We start from the raw sequence: 7,586 nt of genomic DNA on the forward strand, positions 1-7,586 counted from the left end.
CTTTTAGAAAAGGATGAATATGATGAAACAATGGAGAAATCTGCAGAGAAAGGAAAGCTGTAAGAAAGGTACACTGAAAATTCTGGAACTGAAAAGTACTACATCTGAAATGAAGAATAGTACATTGGGACCAGAGAATGAAAGATTTATGAATCTAAAGGCAGAAATTACATAATCTAAAGAATGGGGAGCCAAAATATTTAAAATGATGAAGGTAGTTGCAGTGGTCCATGGGATAATTCCAAGCAAATTTCCTTGGGTATCATTGAATCTCAGAGGGAGAAGAGCAACAGCCCAGGGAAGAAAAATGAATTAGGAATAACCAAATATTTCCCAAATTTGGTGAAAAACTTAGACTGAGATTGAAGGGACAAGGAAAATCATACCCAGACACATGAAAAGAAAATTGCTTAGAAACAAATGGGAAGCAAACACTGATAAACTGCTTAGGAATTCAGGGAGAAGAACCACATTACATACCAATGAATAGACTGATGATTAATTTCTCATTCGAAAAATACAAAGTCAGTGGGCAATGAAAAGGAATCTCTGAAACAAAACCTGTCAAGCTAGAGCTCCACATCAGTGAAAATACCTTCTAAAAATGGTGGTGAAATGAAAATCTATTCAGATAACTGAAGCTGGAAAAGTTAGCTGTTAGCATATCTGGTTCTTCAAGTTGGAGGGAATCCACATCAGAAGAAAATTTGCATCTACACAAAGGCTTGAAGAGCATTCTAATTAGTATGCATTTCAGTAAATACAAAAGGATGCATATGCTTTTTTGGGAATTACTTTGATAGAAAATTTGTTCTTTAAAGCAAAATTGATCACGGTTATTATTATTATGACTATTATATTTGGTTGTAGGGCTTAATCATATGCTGATATAAAATATATGTTAAAAATAGTACACAGGGCAAAAAAGGTTAATAAAACTTTACTGTAGTAATGTTTTCATATTTTATGTGAAGTGGAACAATATTACCTCTAAGTTGACAGTGGTACATTAAGAAATTGCATTGTTATCATCAGAGCAGAAATTCTGAATGTAGTACATAGACCCCTGAAATCTGAAGAATTTTTTTAGGGAACTTGTGAGCTTAAAGCTATTTTCATAACTGAATTAAGACATTATTATAAGAGGTTATAGAAGTAGATTAAGGTTTTATTCCTGGATTTTTTGTGTGCACATGTAGTTTTTGTTACTATTTACTGTTTATTTTTATACATATTTTAATATACCTGTATGTATAAATATATGTATATGTATTTACAAAGATATGTAAATGTAATTTCTCCAAGTGTCCTCTATTGAGGTAGCAGGTAAGTAACACATTACAAATGTTTTAAAAAGGGAGAGTTACTGAGTGTGGTAGACACTTCATTACAGAATAGAAACATCGTATTTATCATGGTTGTTATGCATCCAAAGTTCATCCTCTTCCTTGATGTCAGACTCTTTTCCTATTACAATATCAGATTCTTTTCCTATTATAGACATATAACTCTGGACAAGTTAATTTTCTTCAGCCTTAGTTTCCTCATACATCATAAGGATAGCAATAACCTAGGTGAGTTGGTTTCTGAATTAAATAAAATGTTAGCAAAATGCTCCTAGAGGGCACTTCCTCCAAGTTTGAAGGGTATAGTGCGCTCTTCTATTCCCATCCTCAACACCTTACCTTCTCTACTGGACTTTATGCCTCAATAGATTTGAGCAAGTGCCTTATTCTTACACCTTTCACAGAGCCTGCCATGTAATGGTGTTCAAGTATGTTTGATAAAGAAAAGGAGTTTATGCCTTTTATTGAAGTTAAATAACAAATTTAAAACACATCATAGTTGCTTCTCCTACAGCCTTATCAACATTGCTTATTAGAGTATTCTGAAATTATGATTCTTCCAAGGACTGATGTATTGACAAGCATGTGTCTTTCCCTCAGGAGAAGTCTCCAAGATTTTGCGTATATTTGTATTGGTAAACAATTTATTTGGGGCCGTGCTGGTAAGGGACAGACAAATGTGAGTGGTGGGAACATGAGGTTAAGGAAATAATTCTATAAGCTAGGCCCATTGTACTGATCCATACTTGCTTTTTCTTTTAAAAAGCAATTTACCTGCCTGGCTGAGGTTGGCAGGATATTCTACATTCCTCAAGAAACTACCTGTTATCTGCAGTAGAAATACAGGCCTGAAATAATGTCCATAAGAGGAACACAAGTTACTTTGGTGGGCGTTTGTGGGAGGTTGTATGTGTATGTGTGGGTTCGGGGGAGGTTGTTGTAAGCCTTACACAAACCAGATCACAGAACTCAGGGAGATAAGTGTTAGAGGCTGTGTATGAATTATGGATTGAGCCACCACAAGGCAGGGAGGTTGCTTTTCTGGGAACTCCTGGGTGAAATTCCCTGGTTCAAGAATGTCCAGATTATGCTGATGCCCTGCCTTAGCTCACAGCCCTAGGTTCAAACACAGCTGCCCCAAAAGTGGAGGAGGCGGGCCTAACCTGCTAAGCTTCACTTGAGTTGTTTCTGCCATCTTCTTCCTGTTCCCTCAGGAAGTTCTTTACACTGAAACCCATTAGTGTTTCCACTTATTTAAATAAAGCCCGCAGACTCCATTTTATGGAGTTAGAACCAGTCTCCATCAGAGCTGGTGCCCATCAGATCCTGCTTTTCACTTATTTCATGTCTTGTCTTATTTCTTAATTTCTCATATCTTTAATATTTCTAAACTGACTCACTGCCCTAGCTTAGGGAAACTGACTAAGCACCACACAGGTCATGACAGATAAGGATAATTCACCCTAACCATAAAATCTGTAAGAACAGGTTCTAGTTAGAACCAGTCAGCACAGGCCAAAGTGACCTGGGGTGCTCATGGCAGTGGAGACTTGAAAGTCTGATTCATCGTGCTCTCAAAGTTCAAGAGGTAGATCAGTGCAGGACTCTCTAGAAACTCTTTCCTGGGATCCCACAATAAAACTGGAGGGCAGGAGAGGCACACTGTTCCTCTTCTCTCTGAGAGAAACCACTCTCTCCCTTGAGAGAGTCCACATTCCCCTTTCCTATCCCTTCTAACAACCCATTGTTGTAACTCTGAGAGACCCAGTCCAAATCTTTCTGATTTGATTTCAAGAATCTGGGTTTCGGGGTGTGGTGGGAGGTGCACTTCATGCTGTTTCAATTTCCAGGAAGGACCCAGCCCCATAATAATACTATAAAATAAAGCCACCTAGAAGAATTACTCTTATAGTCATAATATATAATTTCATTATATAATTATATACTATATTTATATACTATATTATATATAATATGTAATAGTACATTACATATTATTATATATAATAATACTATTACATATTATATATAATATAATATATATTACATTATATGTCATTTCATTATATAATTATATAATATATAATTTCATATATCTGCTTTACACACAGACTTTTTTCTGAGCAAGTTATTAAGTTTCCAAATTGTCATCTGAAATTTATAAATGTGCAGGATCCTAATTTTACACTGATGGAGGTCTGTATCTTTCTGTTATCATTATATTTTCTCTTTATTCATTTTTAAAAATTTTTGCAGAGTTCTTTATTTTCTTCTCTTTTACTTGGCACTTTGTTCCAGCAATTCCCTCACTTATTTTTTGTATTGATTTGTGGTGTTGTTGTTGTTTATCAGAGTTTTATAGATATACATAGTGGTTGGGTTGATCCTAACAAACTCATACCTGCATGGCAGTTAGTTTCCGTTCATGGTCCCCCTTTTCCCCTCCTCTCCTCCCCATCTCCCATTCTCCTTCCTCTACTCAATTATTCTATTAGACTTCCTTTCACTCAGCCTATTTATTTATTTATTTGGTATCAGGATTGAACTCAGAGGTGCCGAACCACTGAGGCACATCCCTAGACCTTTTTTGTATTTTATTTAGAGACAGTGTCTTACTGAGTTGATTAGGGCCTCACTAAGTTGCTGAGGCTGGCTTTGAACTCGTGATCCTCCTGCTTCAGCCTCTTGAGCCACTGGGATTATAGGTGTGTGCCACTGTGCCAGGCGACACTCATCTTTTAATGTATATTTCATTGGTGCTTTATGTATCCTATTTTTCCCTCTTCCTTTCCTTTGTTTCACTCTAGCTTCCCCATATGAGAGAAAATATTCACCTCTGAGTTTCTCAATTTACTTAATACACCTGTAACCTTCCTAAAATTTAACCAGACAATATATTGTGGAAAAGGGTTCATATATTTAATATATTAAATAGAATTAAAATACAAGAATAATATTAAGTATTGCTATGAATAAAGAAGCACAGTGTAAAAAAATTCTTTTTTTCTATTTGAGTGAATGTGGTCCCTGTTTTGTAACCAGATTGTCTTTTCCTACCTAAATACTGCTCTATGAATGACATGGATTACATACTTGGTTTTTATAATTTTGTGTATGTTTTATTGAATATCAACTAAAAATAGTTTCTATGTGATTATCTTTCCATGCTAAGGTTTATTTTTATGTTTATTATATTTTTTCAAGGAAGTTTAAAATTTTTTCATCTCATCAAACATGAAGCAACAATGCCTAAGTTGTGCTGTTTATGTGAAATCTAGAGCATGATGTTTAGTTTCCACTTACAGAAAAGAAAAGCAGAATACAGAAGAAACTCTTCAGCTTTTACTTGACGTGGCTATATAAAATGTAAATGTTTCTGTATGAAGAAGAGACATCATCCAAAAAGTAAGACAAGAAAAAGAGTGCAGCATATTTCACAGAAAAAGAGCTCCCACAGATCAATAAGAAACAAAGAATTGGTAATTGAGGAAATTTTGATTAAAATAAATAAACCAAAATGTGTTGATTTTACCTTTGCAGAAATATTAGGAAACCAATTCACGTTGAATATTGGCAAACAAAGGAAAATGGAGCACTTATATCTCCTTCCTATGCAAACTATGCTTTGTGATAACGAATAACAGGTACAGATATATGATAGTTAATGACTGGAAAAATGAAATGATAGAATTAGGGTGTCAATATTTTGCAACTTCTAATGAATTAATGACTGCTAATAACAACAACAAAAAAGACCACCAGACACTCTCTCTTTCCTGATGAAAGCATAAAACATGACCTGTGACACGGTCTTGCCAAAACAAACACACACAAAATCAAGCCTCTATCAATCGTATTTTCTAACTCTAACAATTTCAGAACTAAAAGGAACAGAGGAGGAACATATTAAATAAAATTACAGAAGCAATCAACAAATTCGAGCAGTGAGATGTCCTCTGGCTTAATCAAATTTTTATGTCAGGGAGCCCTGGTTTTGTGTCCTAGCTTTATTCATTAGCTTTAAGCTGGAGTTTCACCTCTGCAAATTGAAAATAATTGTACCAATTTCAAGAGATTCATGTAAGGATTGAATTAGTTAACACATGGAACGTGATTAGCCAACTGCCTGTCGAACCATGAGTATGCAATTAATGGCAGTGATTCTCTGTTACTTATGGATTGAATTATTTTGTTTGTAAGGGCTTTGATGTAAAATGCTGAGGTTAGGGGGAAACACAATATTACCTGGTATATTGAGAACATGTTATGTACCTAGCACTGTGTGTACAATTTACCACCATTTAGAAGCCTTGTTCCTTTCTCCTATAATAATACCATTTAATAAATGCTGCTCCTGGCCCCGGAAACAATTACGTGAACACTGTTCAGCAAAATGCCACATGATCAGTTACTGCAGAAGGGGATGCATACCCCAAATAGGTCACTCAGAGACATATAAAAAGAAATTTTTGTTTAAGCCCTTCTTCTAAAATTGAGTGTGATAAGGTCTACAAAAATGTAAAAGCAAAGATCTTCCTCTCTCTCTCTCTCTCTCTGTTAACAAGTGGAGAAAGTCCCAGAAAATGAGCTAATGCAGACCCAATTAGGGCTACAGACCCCAGAGACAGAAAAGAGATGGGGAAGGGAGATGGCAAGAGAGGCCAACCTGTTCAACGGAGAGAAACAGAGCCCTGATATTGTTATGCCTGTGGTTAATATCCCTGTTAACTGAACAAATAAGACACCTTTCAGTATGTCTTTCATACCTAAAACTTAAAGGATATATACATCTCTCATTATAGCGTTTGATATCCACATATACAATATTTCTAGTCCAACAATGTGCACAAATAGATTTAAGTTAAATTCCAAATATTATTGGAAGAAAGAATCATATATGGATGTTTTGAGAAGCTGACAGAGTGTTAATAAAAAGGATGCTCATCTTAACATTGTGGCATTAGCCAAGTGCCATGGCACACTCCTGTAATCCCAGTGGCTCAGGAGGCTAGGACAGGAGGACTGCTCAGTTCAAAGCCAGCCTCAGCAACGAGGAGGCACTAAGCAACTCAGTGAGACCCTGAATTTAAATAAAAAATACAAAATAGGGCTGGGGATGTGGCTCAGTGTTGAGTGTCCCTGAGTTCAATCCCCGGTAACCCCAACCCCACACAAAAAAAGTAGTGGCACTAAGGAAGAACTCTTCATTAAACATCATATTAGCTGGTGGATAAGAATGTTGTACATTCTCTGTATAGGGTTTAATCTAGGTTTTACAAAACTAGAGGGAATGATGGCTGATGTGAAATACATTTTTTCTATTTAAATATTATACCCTAAACATTATTATACAGTAAACATGTTCACATAAAATGTTTGATTCTCAGGAACAAATTACTGACATTAAGCAGGCAGTGCTTTTTCTTATTTTTTTGCTGAAGCAAATTTAAGTTGCATTTGGGGAACTTGCAGGCCAAAGAATCCTGCCAATATTCTGAGAGCATTTTTCTTTAATGCAGCAAAGGTTTTGTCTTGCTTAAGAAAATCTTTTTCTTTGCATGATTATACAAAATATACTTATATTTTACTCAAATATTTGTAATTTTTACTATTGTTGCAACTAATTTCTTTTTTCCAGAGTTATCATGATATTTAATGAGTCCCACAAAATATTGGTGAAGAAGGTTCATGCATTTGATTTATCAAGGAGAATTAAAAGTACAGGAATAGTATTAAATGTTGCTAATGGATAAATAAACATAGCATAAGAGCACTCCCATTTCTATCTGAGTGAATAATGGTCCCTCCTAAGCTGTAGTCATATTGCATAAGCTGTGTAAATTGTATATAAAGTGTGTGCTATCATATATTGGTACTTGTATTCATAGTGAAAAGATTAGCACAACTAAGGCAGGTGGTAAGAACATTTAAGATCTACTTTTTTTTTCCCCCTTTAGTATTGAAAATTGAAGCCGGGGGTGCTTTACTACTGAAATACTTCCCTAGCCCTTTCTTATTTTATTTTGAGACAGGATATCACTAAATTGCCCAGGCTAGACTTGAACTTTTGATCCTCCTACCTCAGCCTTCTTGGTAGCTGGAATTTCAGTTATGTACAACCCTCCTTGGCTTAAGAGCTACACTTTCTGCAACCTTCAAGTAAATAATACAATAATATTAACAGTAGTCATTATGCTGCACATTAGATCCCCAGGAATTATTCATCTTATAACTGAAAAT

The sequence above is a fragment of the Callospermophilus lateralis genome, chromosome 13 (assembly GCF_048772815.1).
Source record: "Callospermophilus lateralis isolate mCalLat2 chromosome 13, mCalLat2.hap1, whole genome shotgun sequence".
NCBI classification, from domain to species: domain Eukaryota; kingdom Metazoa; phylum Chordata; class Mammalia; order Rodentia; family Sciuridae; genus Callospermophilus; species Callospermophilus lateralis.